Consider the following 16,676-nt stretch of genomic DNA (forward strand, 5'->3'; position numbering starts at 1 on the left):
AAATTCATCATCATGTTGCTTGTACTGGTCAAACAAAATTTCAAACCATTTCTGGAGATACTGGTAATTTATACAGCTGTTCTATGTATGTGCTCATTCTATTTTACTCATTCATAGTTTTCTGTATTCTGGGACGTGATGGAGGGAGACACTTAAGGCAGTTATCCTTATTTTCCTCATATTATTAAAGCTTAATAAAAATTAATTAATTCAACATTTTTCAGGACTTGGGCTGAAGTAATGTGACCAATGTGACAACAAATTGGATTTAGGTGGTGTTGATGTGTAAAAGTATGTTGGAATGTTTGGCATTAAATGATACCTATTACATTTAATGTAATAGGTATCATTTAATTTGGGTGGAGCGGAGGCTCTGTGCCTAAGGATCTGCGTCTGTGACTGGAAGGTTGCCGGTTCAAATCCCGTAGCCGGCAGAGGAATCTTACTCCGTTGGGCCCCTGAGCAAGGCCCTTAACCCCAACTGCTTAAGGGCACCATACAATGGCAGACCATGTGCTCTGACCCCAAGCTTCACTCCCTGTCTGTGTGTGTCTGTGTCCTCCTTGGAGAAAAAGCTGGGGTATTGTTAGGAATCCCTGGTGGGAAGATACACGGATCCTGTGCAGACGCAGGCACGGGTGATAGATGAGGCAGGCAAACAAACCAAAACGAGAGGCAAAGTCGTAGTCAAAAGGCGAAAGGCAAGTCATAATCCAGGAAGTACTTCGGTAGCAAACAGTCCGAGGCGAGAGGTGAGGTGCAAAGTCAAGGAGGCAGAAGGGGAATCCAAAATCCAGAATAAACGAGGTACGGGGAAAACCGCCAGGTAGAGCTCTCAAGGAGTAGACTCAATACCGAGCAGTGTGAAGCAGGTGAAGATGGTATAAATAGCAGTGCGCACTACACAGTGAGTGTGCGCAGGTGGTTTAACTCGTGCGGCGGCGTTTGTTAATAATCACCCGCTGCTGGGGCTGATTAGCTCGCTTACGATTTGGTCTTGACTGCCTGATGGTCGTGACAGGTATGCGAAAAGACAAATTCCTAATGCAAGAAATTGTATAGGGCTGATAAAGAAACATTAAAACATAGTACAATTTCAAAGACAAAGTTGTACCTGGCAGTGTTTTTAGCGGTAATATTTAGTCTGCATCAATAGCATGTTGGTATATTAATGTCAATCTGCCCTTTTTGTAGGTTTTTGATTTTCTCGTAGAATTTTAATACATTTTTGCTAGGTGCTTTTAAAACCCTTTTAAATGCCATATGAAGTTGCGAGACATTTTGCCCTTAGTACTGTAAATTAATTTTATACAGTATATGGCATTTTAATGTGATCAATCTGTGTCCTGGAATGGTACCAAGGACATCACAGTGAATTCAATTTAATGCACCAGATCTCAGTCCAGTTAAGCATCTGTGGAATGAAATCTGTGAAACAAGCTATTTAGAGTAGAGATCCACCACCAGCTAATTTGCAACAGATTTGAGACACATTGGAGTCAACATGGGCCAGTATCCTTCAACACCTTGTTGAATTCATGCCCCAAGAAATTCAGGCTGTTCTGAGGGCAAAGGGGTGACCAGGTCGCTATTAGGTAGATGTACAGTACAGTAGCTAATAGAGTTGCCACTCAGTTGAGCCTTCTTTGGGTTTTGAAATTAACCTCTACTAGTTCTTTTGTGACTCTCACACTAAAGCTGTTACCCACTCTAGATTCTTTATCATTATTAGCGTATCCTTACCACTTACAGCAACAGAAAAAACTTTCTTAAAAGTCTTACACCTGTGCTATTGTTTTACATGTTGTAATACATTAGCTCTACGTTAGCAAATAGTTAAATTAAGAGCTCAGTACATCTTGGTTATTAAGATATCAGCTGGAAAACGAGAAAGTACAGTGGTCTGTGAGGAGCAGGGCCAAGACAACGTGGCTTACGTTAGAACCAACATTATTATTCTCTCAGTGAGTTTAACAACTGGGAGTTGCTGCACCTGATGTGTAGTTTTACTCTTAAAACGTGTGTAATGTATGAACTTTATCAAAGTTTACAATTTATTAAACTCATGGTCAGACTCTGTTATACTAAATAATATACTAATTAAATAATAAACTTATTTCCAAAGGTTTGGTTTTGAACACTGGGAGGGACAATTTAAAGCAGCCTATAAAACCAATCCCTAAATTTGTTTGGCAGGTGGGAGGAAACTGGAATACTCAGGAACAACCCAGGTAAACACAGGAATACAGGAACCTGGAGCTGTGATGTTGCAGCATGGACCTCCACACCATGTGATTGCTACAGTCCATCCCACAATACCTTAATGCTACACACAGTTAACATTCATTGTAAGTTAATCACTCTGTGAGGTTAAACAATATCTTACTGTTCTGACAGCATCTTTGTGTAATTGTACACTTTTCAGTATTATAGCATTGTAATTCTGTTAATATGCAGTTTTTGCATTAGTTATATTTCTTAAACCCGTCCTGGCCTTTCTTATTCATTATGGATATCCACATATGATTTTGACTCACACCAGCTGCAGCTTGTTAATCAGAGGGGGTGTGACTATAGGGAATGCCGAAAGTTTAACTCTGCAGGCAGTTAAGACCTCAGGGAAATTTAACTCTGCAGCTGTGATTCATTGCTTGATGAAATCAAACTGCAATCACACGAAGGATTCAGAAAGTTGAGAATGCTCATGTAGGTGATTAACCTATTTTAACCTTCCTTGGCCCTGGTCTCAAAGTCATTTTGTCACCTGTATCACCTGTATCACTGGACAGCTCCACTGTAGCATTCTCCAGTATAGTCAGGCAAAACTGCACGTCACAGTGGACTGTATTTTATTTGGACTGCATGGACATTTCTGTTTCCGAGACATTTTAAACTGATACAGAAAGCATTCACTAAGGAGGATGCACTTAATCATTAAAACTAAAAATTAAAAGCTGAAATCACTGTATTGATAGAGTATTAGATAAGCAGCAAAGGAAACCTGAAGTGTGTATTTCATTTAAAAAACTCCAGGATCTAATAAAATAGACTTCTGAAGTTAAGGAAAGCAGAAAGCACCCAATTCTGTGTTCCCAACCAGAATAATTTTATGGCTATTGAACTTGAACAAAATATTTTGGAATCAAACCACATCTTTGCACAGGAACCTTTTGACAAATAACTTGCCAGTTATCCATTCAGCAACACGTCATCTGCATTGAGGATATTTACCAGGAAAACAGCTGGGCTAAGGGGAACATTTAAAAGATAATTACTCTCAGTGGTAGAGACATTGATAGTAACAGGGACTCTTCCTGCAGTTTCAGACAGTAATGAGGGTAGCAGTGTGACAAAACTGCTTTTAGTGTTTGGCTTCTGGCATTGATGAGCAGCATGTGAAATATCTGCAACTTTTTTTCAAGAGAGTGTTGGAGAAATCTTACACACTTCCCTTTAAAAGACAGGGGTCCATCCCTGACGTTAAAAGAAGTTTTTATTTAATGAGCACGGGAGCGGAACACACAGAGATGCTCAGTTTATTTTTCTCAAAGTAATGAAACTAGAACAGGTAACGTGCTACCCTGTGCTTACACGATTGGCAGAGTTCCAAAATCATGCACATCTTCCTACTTCCCTATTTGCTAAAGATAATGTTGTTTAATACAATTGGTTACTTAGGTTTGTAGCACACATTCCTATATAACAGTATAGAATTACATAATATCCCTTGTGTCCAGCATTCTTCCAATCCAGTTCAAACCAATTCTGAATGTCCACCTTATAAAATATTGCATCTTCCCAACAAGGATATATTTTTAAGAACTGAGAAGGCTTCAATTCATGTCAACATCACAGTATATTATCACAAATGGGAAGTTGCGAAACTGGAGAAAATCATGAAAGCAAGCTGAGTGAGCTAATAAATCAAAAAGTGAAATAAATAATCAAAAACCCCAACTTGTAAGGATTTTGCCAAAAAGATACCCGAGAGGTTAGTATAATTAGAGGCAAGTGAATTATTTGTTCTCTGGCACAGCTATGGAAAAAGAGTATTAATTCAGTCACACTTGGTTAATCAAATACTAATTAACAATGATAGTGATATATTTTAAACTGCACACAATAAAAACATACAACATACAAGCTTCCTTATGTACACATTTGCTTATAAGACCCTAGTGTCCCAACCACCCTAAAAACAAAACCCCAGACTGTTGCCAGATATTCACAATCATATATAATGCCTCCAAAGGCCCAAAGTAGAAAGATAAGCTACCTTTTAAACTAAATGCGGTTTAAACTCTGTCTCCAACCCTGATTATACAAAATAAATTGGAACCTATCTCCCTATTCTAACAATGCACCTGCTAACCAGGAGAGGCCATTTTTAATCAAGAGATTCTTTAGACAAAAAATCTGAGTTCCCTAAAAACCACAGAATAGCAAGCTCTCTTAACAAAGTTGAAATACATAGCTCCAGTCTGATCTTCCTGGGTGATCTGGAACTAAGGAACTCTTGCTTTGGATATCTCTCTTGTGATCTTGTCTGTTTTGTTCCACACTCTTATCTTTCATCTTTTTATAGGGTAAAAAATATTTGTGTTTCTGGACTCTCGATTGACACTTAATCATTTACCCAGAACTAAATTAACTAAGGTGAACAAAGGTAAACTTTACTATTGCTTTATCACTGATGCTGTACCCTCTACATCTTGGCAAACATCCCCTTTGCTTTGAAGCTGAAAGTGTGTACACTGCCAGGTGTAGATTCTTGAGACAATTCTGTACTGTTACTAGCTGTAACAGTATTCTAACTGACTTGGTGCTGTGAGTGGTCATCATGAGTTCTGCATTGAAAATTTAATCATTTTACCTTTTACATTAATTTTCATATATAAATAGTGTGTTTCTGTCATCTATGAGACTAATCTTGAATCTTTGTAATGATTGTTTTATCGTCCTGTAATCACAGTTGATAGTGAGGATTTAGACCTGTTGATATTCTTATACTGCTTATCAAATGTGATCAAATAAGCAGCCCCCATCTGAATGGAGGATCCTATCGGTCTGGTACCTTCTGAGTCTGGAACTCTCTACCACAAACCAGCCAGCCCATGTCAGAAGTGGATATATAGAGAGAACAGGGGGTCTGGTGGAAGTGCTCCAATACAGGAGCAAGAGATTTTCAAGCACTGATGACTTTATTCATCACTTAAATTCCTCATTGATGGATGAACTAGAACTTTCCATGTATTGGCACTAGAAATTAAATTTAGGAAAATTAGCTGTATTTTCATATTTATAGAACTATTTCATTTACTTTTTATTCTGCCGTACAAGGTTGTCACTTTTGCTTGTATGTAGATGATGTAGATTGTATGTATCTTCACGTTAGTGTGTGTATCTATGTTGGATTATTTAGTTATTTTTTAATAGTCTTACTTTCACAAATCAAGAATCGTGCCTAAATCTGAGTGTATTGGGGTGGGTCAGATGTAGTATTTTAAAGCTATGAATATCTTATTACAAACATGTATCTTCTTTGCTTTCAGATAATATAAATATATTTCATGGTACCAAGTTACTTGCTAGTCTGGTAAATTAAGTAATATTAATAGACTACTTGTTCAGGATGTCATAAAATACCCAAATACCTAACATACAGTATCACAAGTAATATTTTGAAAAATTAGTCACTTCAAGAGCTGACATAAAAATAATATAACACTTTATTAGTAAAATGTTTACTAAATATTAGTAAAGTGTCCCTTCCTAAAGTATTTTTGGCATCTGTTAACAGAAGTCTAGAACAGGTAACCACTGTGCTCCCTAGAGGACTGTCCACTTGCAAGCACAGCAGTCAAAGAAAAAGAAGAGTCTGGATTTCTGCAGGTTCAGGGTCACCAGTAAACAGCTGCAGTAAATCACCCTGTTACTCTTTTGACTATGGCACTAAACAGAACACAAAGTTTAACCAGGAAAAGAACACAAGCAGCCATAAATCAGGATTAGTATCTTAAAAAGCTATAGTAATCTGTTCATTATTAATTCAATTTTTCAGAACTAGAAATAGAGGAAAATAATCTGTAGAGTGCCCAACAGAGAGAACAAAGTCTGAATAACATATTCAGAGACAAGAAATGTGGTTCAGGATGTTTCAAAGCACAGTGACACAGGCTACTCAAAGTAAGATACATAGTCATGTGGCAAATTAGAAAGTAAAATCATGACAACTGATTTAAAATTTACAGATATGATTAAAAAATAAATCCAATGAATTTTAAGAACTAGGAAAAACACCAGACATACTGTATCACCATGTTTAACAAAAAGGTAAATAAGAAAGACAGGATGAGAAGTTAAAAGAAGAATCTGGAGACCGGATTTTGTCTTAGTAATCTGAACCTTGAGTAGTAACAAGGCCAATTATTCCACTTAGAATTAAGTGTTATTTAAGATTTTCAATAATCTTTGTGTGTCTTGACCCAGCAGCCAGGTGCTGTCTGCAGCATTGGAATGTGACTAAAAAGGCCCCTCTGATAAGAGGCATCATAAAGCTTTATCAGGCTAAACAATGTAATGATATATAGTTCAGATGGGCTGCGCAGCAAGTCTCCATTCACCAACTAAATAAACTGGAACCCAGTTCATCCTCAGTGGTTTACTCACTGACTTGAAATCTCTCCATCCAAACTGGCAAACTGACTTTTACAACAACCTGACAAGCAGTCAAGGTCAGGACCAAGAAACCAGGCCAAAAGAGTGAGTCAGTAAAGTACAGAATTCTGCCCAAGATATTCTCTCCGAATAGAAGGAATCTTGTGTTCACTAACTCTGTGTTATTTTTGCCTGATCAACTAAATTAGACAGATGGACTCTTTCTTTTTGTCAATATCCAGAATATCTGAGCCTTTTCTGAACAAAAGCTATAGCCGGAACAAAGTTTCCTTGTCTACCTTGTGGTTGGAAGTCAAAAAGGCAAACAGGCCGTGGACAGGCCGTGTTTTTGAAAACCAAAGTCAGCAAAACAGTACTTTGGCAGAGCTGTCTGAGGCCAAAGCAAGCTGCTAATCAACACAAGGTGAAAGTACTTCCTCGCTGTTATGGAAAACCCCAGCTCCATTTTACTAGTGCAAAGTTATTAAGGATATGAGACAGAGAACCTAAAAGCTACACTGTAACACATCATTTAACACTGAGGTTATTAACTCTGATCTTTGTAATCCCTGAGTGAACAATCAGCATTCCGTGTTCACCGCAGATCGTTTCACAGATATATATTCTATTACATTTGTTTCTTGTTACGTGTGTTTTGTTCATATCAATATATCAATATCTTGTATATTGTGTATTTAGAATCCTTGCGTGAGACTGTAAAGTATTATGTTTGATTGGGTCATGATTGGTCCTCAAGTACTCTCACAATTTACTGTTACAAATTCTGATTGTTACCGTAAATTAAACCCCCCTACAAGCGTTTAAAAGAGCTTGCAGTTCTGTTACATTAGTAAAGTCTGGTTTCCTTTATTGTGCAATCCTCAGGGTAAAAACATTCTCTCCTAGTTGGTGCTGCATTTTTAAAATACAGAGATTCCCATTCACTTTTAGACATCCACATTTTAGGAAGGATGATTTAGCACTGGGTCCTATACTATTAGAATGCAGAGTATTTCTCTTGTTGGCCTCTTTAAACATTATTAACTTGAACTATTAATTACATTGAACTATGCTGTTTACATTAATTTATCATCATAAACCAGACCTTTTCAACCAGGTATAAATTTAGTTGCACCAGTATGATATTCTTCTAAAAGATTTATATCATCTTTGTTTTGTGGATCCCAAATGACACAGTATTCTAGATGCAACCGTACCAAATTGTTTTGCAGTTTCATAATTTTAATGCAATTGATCCTGTATCCCAGACTCCTAGATGTGGGCTGGAATGTTCTTTCTGTAATTGCTTTTGCATGAGTACCTAGTGAAAGGCTGGGGTCCAATACAGACCCTGGAGAGCTACTGTGTTTTAAATCCAGCTGTATTTTGAAACTATTCAATGACTTAATTTGTCATTATTAATATGATCTATAAACACTGTCAGAAGACACATTTAAAAACTGAATGACAAGGATACTCCTGAAACAGGGTGAAAGACACTTGCCTAGATTACAAAGACACATTCACGGTTACACCTATAGCAGCAAGGATTATTATGCTTGAAATTTAGTGTGCAGAAAGCTTTAATAATCTTTCATTGCCTTGAACAGACAATATCTCTGGCACAGCCTAGCTCCTCTGGGTTAAGCTTTAGAAATGTGGCTAAGATGGTACTCTCTAAAAGCAGCTTGTCTTTAGTCTCTAACATAAACATCAATAACACCTTTAGGTATGGAGAGCCCAACACTCAGTGCCCTTTTGTTTGCAAAACTGAGTGGGTCGGACCCATCTGGAAAGGGATCCTAGCTGAATGTCACCTGTCTATCAGCCAAAGGTGACCACCAAAGAGTTTACCGAACTAAATAAAACAAGGTGCTGCACAACACTGATTGTTCTCTCTCAATTTCAAACCTGGCAACCTGACAAGCTAATCAACCACATGACAGCAACCACCACTGACCACTGTCTGATCTCCCTGCACAATAGGACATTCATCCTCAGCACAGAGCCAGCAGAAGAAGATTGGACAGCTGCAATGAATCTAGTTTTATTTCTGCTTTGAATGTGGGATTTTTTGTGTGTTGCTTTGGCTGAATATTTATTGAATGTTTATATTATAATATAATTTCACCTAGATGTTATTTGCATAATATATTACTGTGTATCAGATTACACATTATTGTTAGTTACACACAAACTCATTCATAATATTCTTTCATAAATGCATTTTCACTTAATTTTGCTTCTAAGCTCTCTGGTCCTAGTTTCAGTGATAAGCTTAAAGGTCTTTGGAAACTGTTCCTTTCAAGATTACAAATAACTGAATTAAATCAGTAGTACATCTTTTAAGCAGGGCATGGCATATGATGGCATAAAATACTATCAAAAGATAAAAAAGAGAAAAGGTACACAGTTGTATCCATTTTGTATAATGATGGATATTTTGTACAATTCAGAAATCATTAAAAACAATACATATATACTGACCTCTAGTTGTGGTTAAGATTCGTGGTAACAGGAAAAGAGTACTGCATCATAAATATCTCAGTACCATGAAAAATTGTGTACACTTATGAGCTGTTTTATTGTTCTTTAAAATAAGTTAAGCATTACCATTCTAAAATATTTTTATACATGCAACACTTTTTGGTCAGAATTGTTCGACATACTGTACACTGCCTTTCAGCACAAATGTTGCAAATTAGAAAACATTATAGTATGTGATAGGTTACTTGCAGCATGTAATTTACAAGAAAAGGCATTGGTAAGCATTGTGACAGGAGGAAACTTCGAGCTTAGTTACCCAGCAGCTGTCTTTGAGATTTTACATACATCATTAAAGGCAAAAGAGTGACAGGAAACCCAGTACCATGGTGACTGGGACATAATTGAGTTATACTGAGTTTGGAAAACAAGTGTTATTGAAAGACCATGATAGAATATGATTAATTTTGAGCAATGTCTGCCATGACTTTCTTCCCACAGTGACATGGTCACCAAAGATTTGCAACTAGATCACAAATGGCTGAATAGACATAATGCATCTTGCCTTGTTGGTGCTGACAATGTAAAATGTTTTGCTTTATTTATCTTAAACTAAAAGCATAAACATTGGTTGAGTTCCACTGGGAGGAATGATTTTCAAAGAAGACAAATGCACTGGAGAAAAATGCTGTAAAACACGGGTCACTAACACTGTTCCTGGAGAGTCCCAGTCTGACGGGTTTTATAGATAACCTTTAAATCAGTTTCTTTAGACCTGTGATCATCTGTGAGGGAATTCTTAATTTAAGTAATTTATAGATAATTTTAGAAGAAATTATCAAATTTATGACGATCATTTTTTATTTATTAAGAAATTATTTATTGTTTAATAGATCATTAACTTCAATAAAGATCAAAAACCTTTTTAAGCTTTAGAAATCAACTTTTTAGAGAGACCTCTAAGATGTACAGTAGTTGATTTTGGCTGTCCACACCAAGAGCTGGAGGAATGAGTATTTTCAGAAAATGCTGTGGTAATTCATGATATTTCACAGCTTTTTCTGAAGTTTTTGTGTCAGTTTATTTTTGGTGGAATCTGTACACAGCTGAGAAATGTACATACATATTATTATACATATATTATAATATTATAATGTGATATTATACAGATCATCCAATGAACAAATAGAGAAGGTACGTTAGGCAACAGGTTAACATTCTTTGTAGTACAATACTCATGAGAACATACAGTACAAATTATAAGTACTTACCAAGACCCTGAAGTATGCAATGGACAGATGTATGATGATCACATGATCAAAAGATGATAATGAAAAGATTACAAATGTTACAAAGTCATTTGGTCCATCTTGCTCATTTGATTGTTACAATGGCTTTTCCACCATATAACTGCCAGCTTTGATGGAATTGTATGTTGAATATTCATACTGTACATACATGTCCAGTATAAAATTCACACTCTCGAGCAAAATTCCTACATGTGATATAGGGGCTTACTGGTATTTGTTCTTTTAGTACCATTTCATACATCCAGGGAGTAGGACATGTTGAACAGGTAATCAAGCGTGGATATGTCTTTCACACAGATGTGGTGTAGCAGTATTGTGTTGAAACCTTGTGCACGTGTACTTCAGTGCTGCTCATTAGAAGGCATGTGTGCCTTGTCATCCTTCCATCTGGTGGAAGGTTTAACAGCTACATAAGTTTCATTTGGAGTTATAGCTGACCAGCAGTAGGGCATTCTTTCTATGGTCATGAGGCCTAGATGCTCTGGGGGACTGTACAAGCAAAAATCTCCCATCTTGAAAGTGTACAGCCATGCTACCTATACACATTTTCTTTTCACATAATGCCCTTACAGGATTATCAATAACTGTATTTCTCCTTCCAGGAAAAATTCTCAATTCCCATATTGAAAAAGGGCTTCTTTTTCCCAAATTGTCTTCCAGGAGCCATCCCTCAGCACGAGCTCCTTGAATCCCTGGCTACTTCCTCTCTTTTAATCAGTAGACTGACGAATTGTGGGATCCCTAGGCAACAAAACCAACCACTTCTCTTTAAATCAGCTGATCTAAGTCTTGCAGGTAAAGTTTCCCTACCCTCAGCCAGCAACCCCAACCCAACACCTTTTCTGGGGTTTTTAAAGATCCATTTTGTGATGTGAATCTGCCTGGTTGATTCTGTTTGGTCAGGGGTGTTTGTCTATAACCAACCCTGAAGACCTTGACACAACAACAGTCAGAATCACCCTTGCCTTGTTCTAACCAAGTCTACTCTGTGTAATCTCATTATTTTATCAACCACAAACATCCAGGTCCTCTTCATCTCCAGGAACATACCAATACTTTGGAGTATATCATGGAAGAGCAAACTGTGCTTCTCCCTATTTTACTTCCTTCTGTAAGAGAACAGCAGGTGAAAACAAAACAAGGCCCTTGTTCAGGTCACATCTACTAGAGGACAATGGGGGAATGCCCTGCTGTCTTCAGGCACCTCATGAGGTGAACAAAAGGTGAGGTCAGGTGACATTTAGAACTAAGAAGCTGGTGCCTGATGAAGTAAGTTTTTTTAATAGTTTCAGACACACATAATTACTGGAAAAGAGTCTTTGTCTGGAAGAATTTCAGATAGAAACTTTGATCTTGGAGAATGGCTTTATATTTAAAATATAAAGTAAGCAGCTTAGCTGCCCTGTTGCTATAGGGTCAAAAGGGACAATGAAGAAGTTGAGTTAGAGTTCAAACAGAGGCAGGCTTTTGTTTGTTATTTATGTTTTGATTATTATTATTTTGCAAAACTCTCAATAAAGACTACGGTTTTTACCTTACATCAGTGTTTGTGTGTCTGTTTATATCTAAGTCCCACCTACTCAAAACTCCCGTTGTGGCATCCCGCTCCAGGGTTTGCCACACCTTTTCAGATAACAAGTCATCACCAAAAGACTGGTCTCAGCACAAGCAATAAGCTATGGGAAATTATCATCATTATCATCACACTGCATCGGTGTGGTTAGAGCAGTGGCAGTACAGCTGTTCTTCAACACGAAGGCTCGCAGAGGTATAAGGCTCTTTTGCCTGTTGTGGAAAAATAGACAGTGTGTACTGTGTCAGTGTGGCTGCTCCCACAGCTGGAAAGCCTTCCTTCAGCCTAGACCAGGGATGGTCGCTGGAGTCGTCAGCCCTGAGGCCGGTTCAGCAGTGTTTCATCCTGTGCAAGGGCAGGGGCTGATGTGGAGGACTTGTGTCATTCAAGCACCACCTTCTTCTCCCAATAATTTCTGATCCTTCCTGGTTCAGAGCTCTGTTTATGTGGGCTGGAGCAGGGTGCACAGCTGAAGTCTGCTCTGGTAAATGCTAACATCCATTCTTTGTCAGCTGCATGTCTTGTTCACCCTCGTAAGTAGGGGGAAAGCTTAGAAAAAAAGAGTCCTCAGGGAAAGTAACGCCCTTTGAGGACACAGCCCCTTGCAGCATCAGAATTTGTATGATGAATAATAAAATGGGACCATTTTATGCCTGTCCAACAGACTAGTTGCTAAAGGTGAATGAGAGATGTTACATAATTTATAATTATGTCCTCCGAAAACATTGTTAATAAATCTGCACTGACTACTAAGTGTTTCAAGCATTTGAAGAGCTAAACATGACTATTAATGCTTCACTGATGCTAAAACAAAACATACCAGCATTTCTTGTCTGTCCTGACATCAGAGTGCCCTCTGCTGATAAACATGAAGGTCTCTGTGTGTACATATGTTCCTAATAGAGGGATTGGACTTGCTTCTTATCCCTATTCATCATCCTTTGAAGGAAAATTATAATGTTCATGAAATAAAGGAGGGTATATCTTTACCGACAACCAGGTTTGTATACACAGTTCTCTATAAATTATTTTCTGTACAGATTATTGTAATTATAGATTTGCCCATGCATTGTTTGGATATGAAGATGCTGTGGATGCTAAGGAGTTAAAGCTAGTAAGGAGCTGCTTAAATCTTTTCTTCCTTCTTCTGGTGTCCAGCAATGTGAGCATCCTGATAAGTTAGTTGCCTGGTAAAAACAGATAGAAACCAAGATTTTCAGAGATCAAACCTTAAGCAGCAAAAAAAAGTTTAAAAAGCAAATTTCATGTGTTACATTTATCTTTTCAGACAAGGTTTTTCCCTTTGTTCTTTCAGATTTATCTCCTTCATGTGTTGTGAGTTTGTTTATTGTACCCTTAAGGCTGTTGTGGCATTGATTATGCTAACTCTCTTCCAGATTTTTGTAACATACACAAACATTCTTGTATTGTCTGAAACAGCCCTGAAACAGCCTTTAAAAGTACATGCTTCCCCCCCAGACATCTTTGAAACAGAGCAGCTGTCAATTATTATTACCAACTGTAAACAAGATTTTATCCAAAGAAGAGTTGTACGTATGTATATACATATAACTGGGCATTTTTTCTGAAGCAATCTGATCAAAGTACCTTAGTCAATGGCAACAGTAGTGCCCCACCCACGATTTAAAGCCTCAGTTTTGCAGATGTGAATACAGAACAATTTTCATTGTTCACTTTCATTGTTCAGGCTAAACAATATAGCTCAGAAAGCAGTTGTAAATCAACACTGAAATATTCATTAGGAGAGGACATTGCTGAGTTTTGGAGGGTCTATGATGCAGTATACCTTCCTGAATATATTGTCCGTAGTGTTTGTCCAAAGGAAGTCCCTTTAGCTGGCACTCATCTTAGTTTGAGCATAATGGAAGTGGTTGCTAATTGCCAGTCAACATGTAAACATTTAAATGTTACATGGGGATCTTATACGTACAATTATTTTATTATCCCAGACAATGTGAGTAAAGGGTCATTCCATTTGAAATCATTATTCTGTTTACCTCACAGCAATCAATGTTAGGGTGTTCAGCATTGGTGAGATTTGAGCATGGTTTCTCATTCAGGTCCAGAAATCACCATCTTCTACACATCTACAATTTCTCTTAAGGCAAAACAGTTTTGGAAGTTGATGTTGAAATCAAAAGGAGTGAGGTCATAAATGGGTGTTTTTATTTGTTTCATATGTAATGTCCAAAAAGTCTCTTGCATAAAATGTTTAAATCAAAGCTTTGAACATCACAACATCAAAATAAAAGCACATTCATGTTTTAGTTATCCCCAGCATGTATGCTTAGGTGTCTTCAAAATAATGGTAAATTTTATTTTTATGAAAATTTATTACACATAGTGTAGTGAAATTCACAAACAAAAACCTGCAAGAACAGACCTTTTTTATTTTGAATAGATCTGTGGAATGGAGAAGAAAATACATTAGGTTTATTCTTAATCTCTCTCTAAATTTAAAAACAAATCACTGTTTTAATACAAAGATATTATTATACATTCTCTTAGTTACAACAGCAAAACCATTGTATAGACTTATCTGATTGGGTACAGTAATTACCCCAGGTTGACTACAAGAGTGCAAATCAGCTTTCTTTGGGTACAACAAAGACTGTGATATTACTGACAAGCACCACTACTGAATTAAAAATACTATAACATGTGTCTTGCATTGTTCACATATGTAAATAATTTTTGCCTTTATGTTTCCTTTTTAATTATGATTTTTGCCATTTTAAATTTGTTTGCATTGTAACTAGGTCATCCCATAATCTTGCCTCATCTGACATATTCAGTTTGGTGAGTAATAATGAAGTGATAAAACAAAATGTTGCTTTGAATATTTTCTGTAAGCACATTATCAAATTAGCAAAGGACAGTCCAGCTTGGGTTGTATTATTGCATTTCTGCTTTCTGTAAACTTGAAGTGTTCTACCACCTCCTGCCACTAGATGGCTCAATAAGCAAGCTTCTATGACTGGCTGAGCCTTGATCAACACAGACCTGACAAGATAGATAGATACTTTATTGATCCCGTGAGGGAAATTGCAGTGCAACAGCAGCTTAACACACACAACACAGCCACAGTGTAACGAATTATATACTAATAGTACAATACATACAATACAATACAAGAGTTACTCACAGTCCGGACACACAAGAGGAAACTAGAACAGAACAGTACACAGAAAATCGTATCACACGTATGAATATAAATATAGATGTAACCATAGATATACATATAAATATAAATGTATTGCACAGGTCCCTGGCATATATTGCACAAAAGTGGTTGTAAACGGGAAAAAGAAAAAGAAAAAGAAAGAGAACAGATGTAGCAGTATATGTGTATATGCGTTTAGTCCAGAAACAGGTCACTGTCACTGTTGCCTCTGCCAAGACGCAAGGTGGATGCGTTGTACAGTCTTATGGCAGACGGCAAGAATGACCTCCTGTAGCGCTCCCTGTCGCACCGTGGGTGAATCAGTCTATTGCTGAACGTGCTCTTCATTCCTGCAAGCCTGTCATAGAGGGGATGGGAGAAGTTGTCCATGATGGCCTCCAGTTTGGACAACATGCATTACTGAAGCTTGAACTTCTCTGTTTCACTCATTTGTTTTTTTGTTAATAAATGTGATTTGTCATATTGCCTTTTGGGGAGTATTTGAGGACTTCAGTGTAATTTGCATATGTATTGGTTAATGTGTTTTCCTCTCAAATGAAAGTTTTTACACTTTTCAATCCGTCCCTGGCCCAGTGTGCAGTGCTTGCTTTTTTCAAAACCTCCTTTATCATTCCAGTTCCAAAAAACAGATCTCCTGCCTGAATGACTACAGACCATTTGCCTTAATCTCTGTCATCATGCATGCTTTGAGAGACTCATGCTGCATCACGTTAAAATCATGATGCCTTTCTGTTAATGATGCCATCAGTCTGACTCTGCATTACATTCTTCAGCACCTGGACAGCTCTATCACTTATGCCCGTATTTTGTTTGTAGTCTTTAGCTCTACTTTCAGCACTATCATCCCTGATCTACTTCTGGATAAATTGAGGCATCTCAATGTTCCCCATCCTGTCTGCCATTGGATCCATGACTTCTTAACCAACAGGAAACAGTACATCAGAGTGGGCGACCATGTTTCGGACCCCGTCCTTCTCAATACTGGCACTCCGCAGGGCTGTGTGCTTTCTCCCACAATCTACTCACTTTATACCAACAACTGTACATCTACCAGCGAATCTGTCAAACTTCTCAAGTTTGCAGATGACACCATTTTGGTTGGTCTTATCACAAACGGTGACAAATCAATTGTCATTGATTTCAATGAATCAATTGAAATCAATTCTTCAGAATCAATTCTTCTTCAGGAAGAAGCCCACCCCTCTCCTTCCTTTGGAAATGGTTTCATGGTTAGCAGAGCAGAATCTTACAATTTTTTTAGGAACTGTCATCCAACAGGACTTTAAATGGGACAGGAACATCATCACAATTATCAAGAAGGCCCAAAAGTGCATGTACTGTACATTTTGAGACACCTTAAGAAATTTGGGCTGTCACAAGCGCTACTGGTCCAATTTTACACAGCCATAATAGAATCAGTCTCTACATCCTCTATTTCTGTTTGGTT

The sequence above is a fragment of the Lepisosteus oculatus genome, chromosome 11 (assembly GCF_040954835.1).
Source record: "Lepisosteus oculatus isolate fLepOcu1 chromosome 11, fLepOcu1.hap2, whole genome shotgun sequence".
Taxonomy (NCBI): Eukaryota; Metazoa; Chordata; class Actinopteri; order Semionotiformes; family Lepisosteidae; genus Lepisosteus; species Lepisosteus oculatus.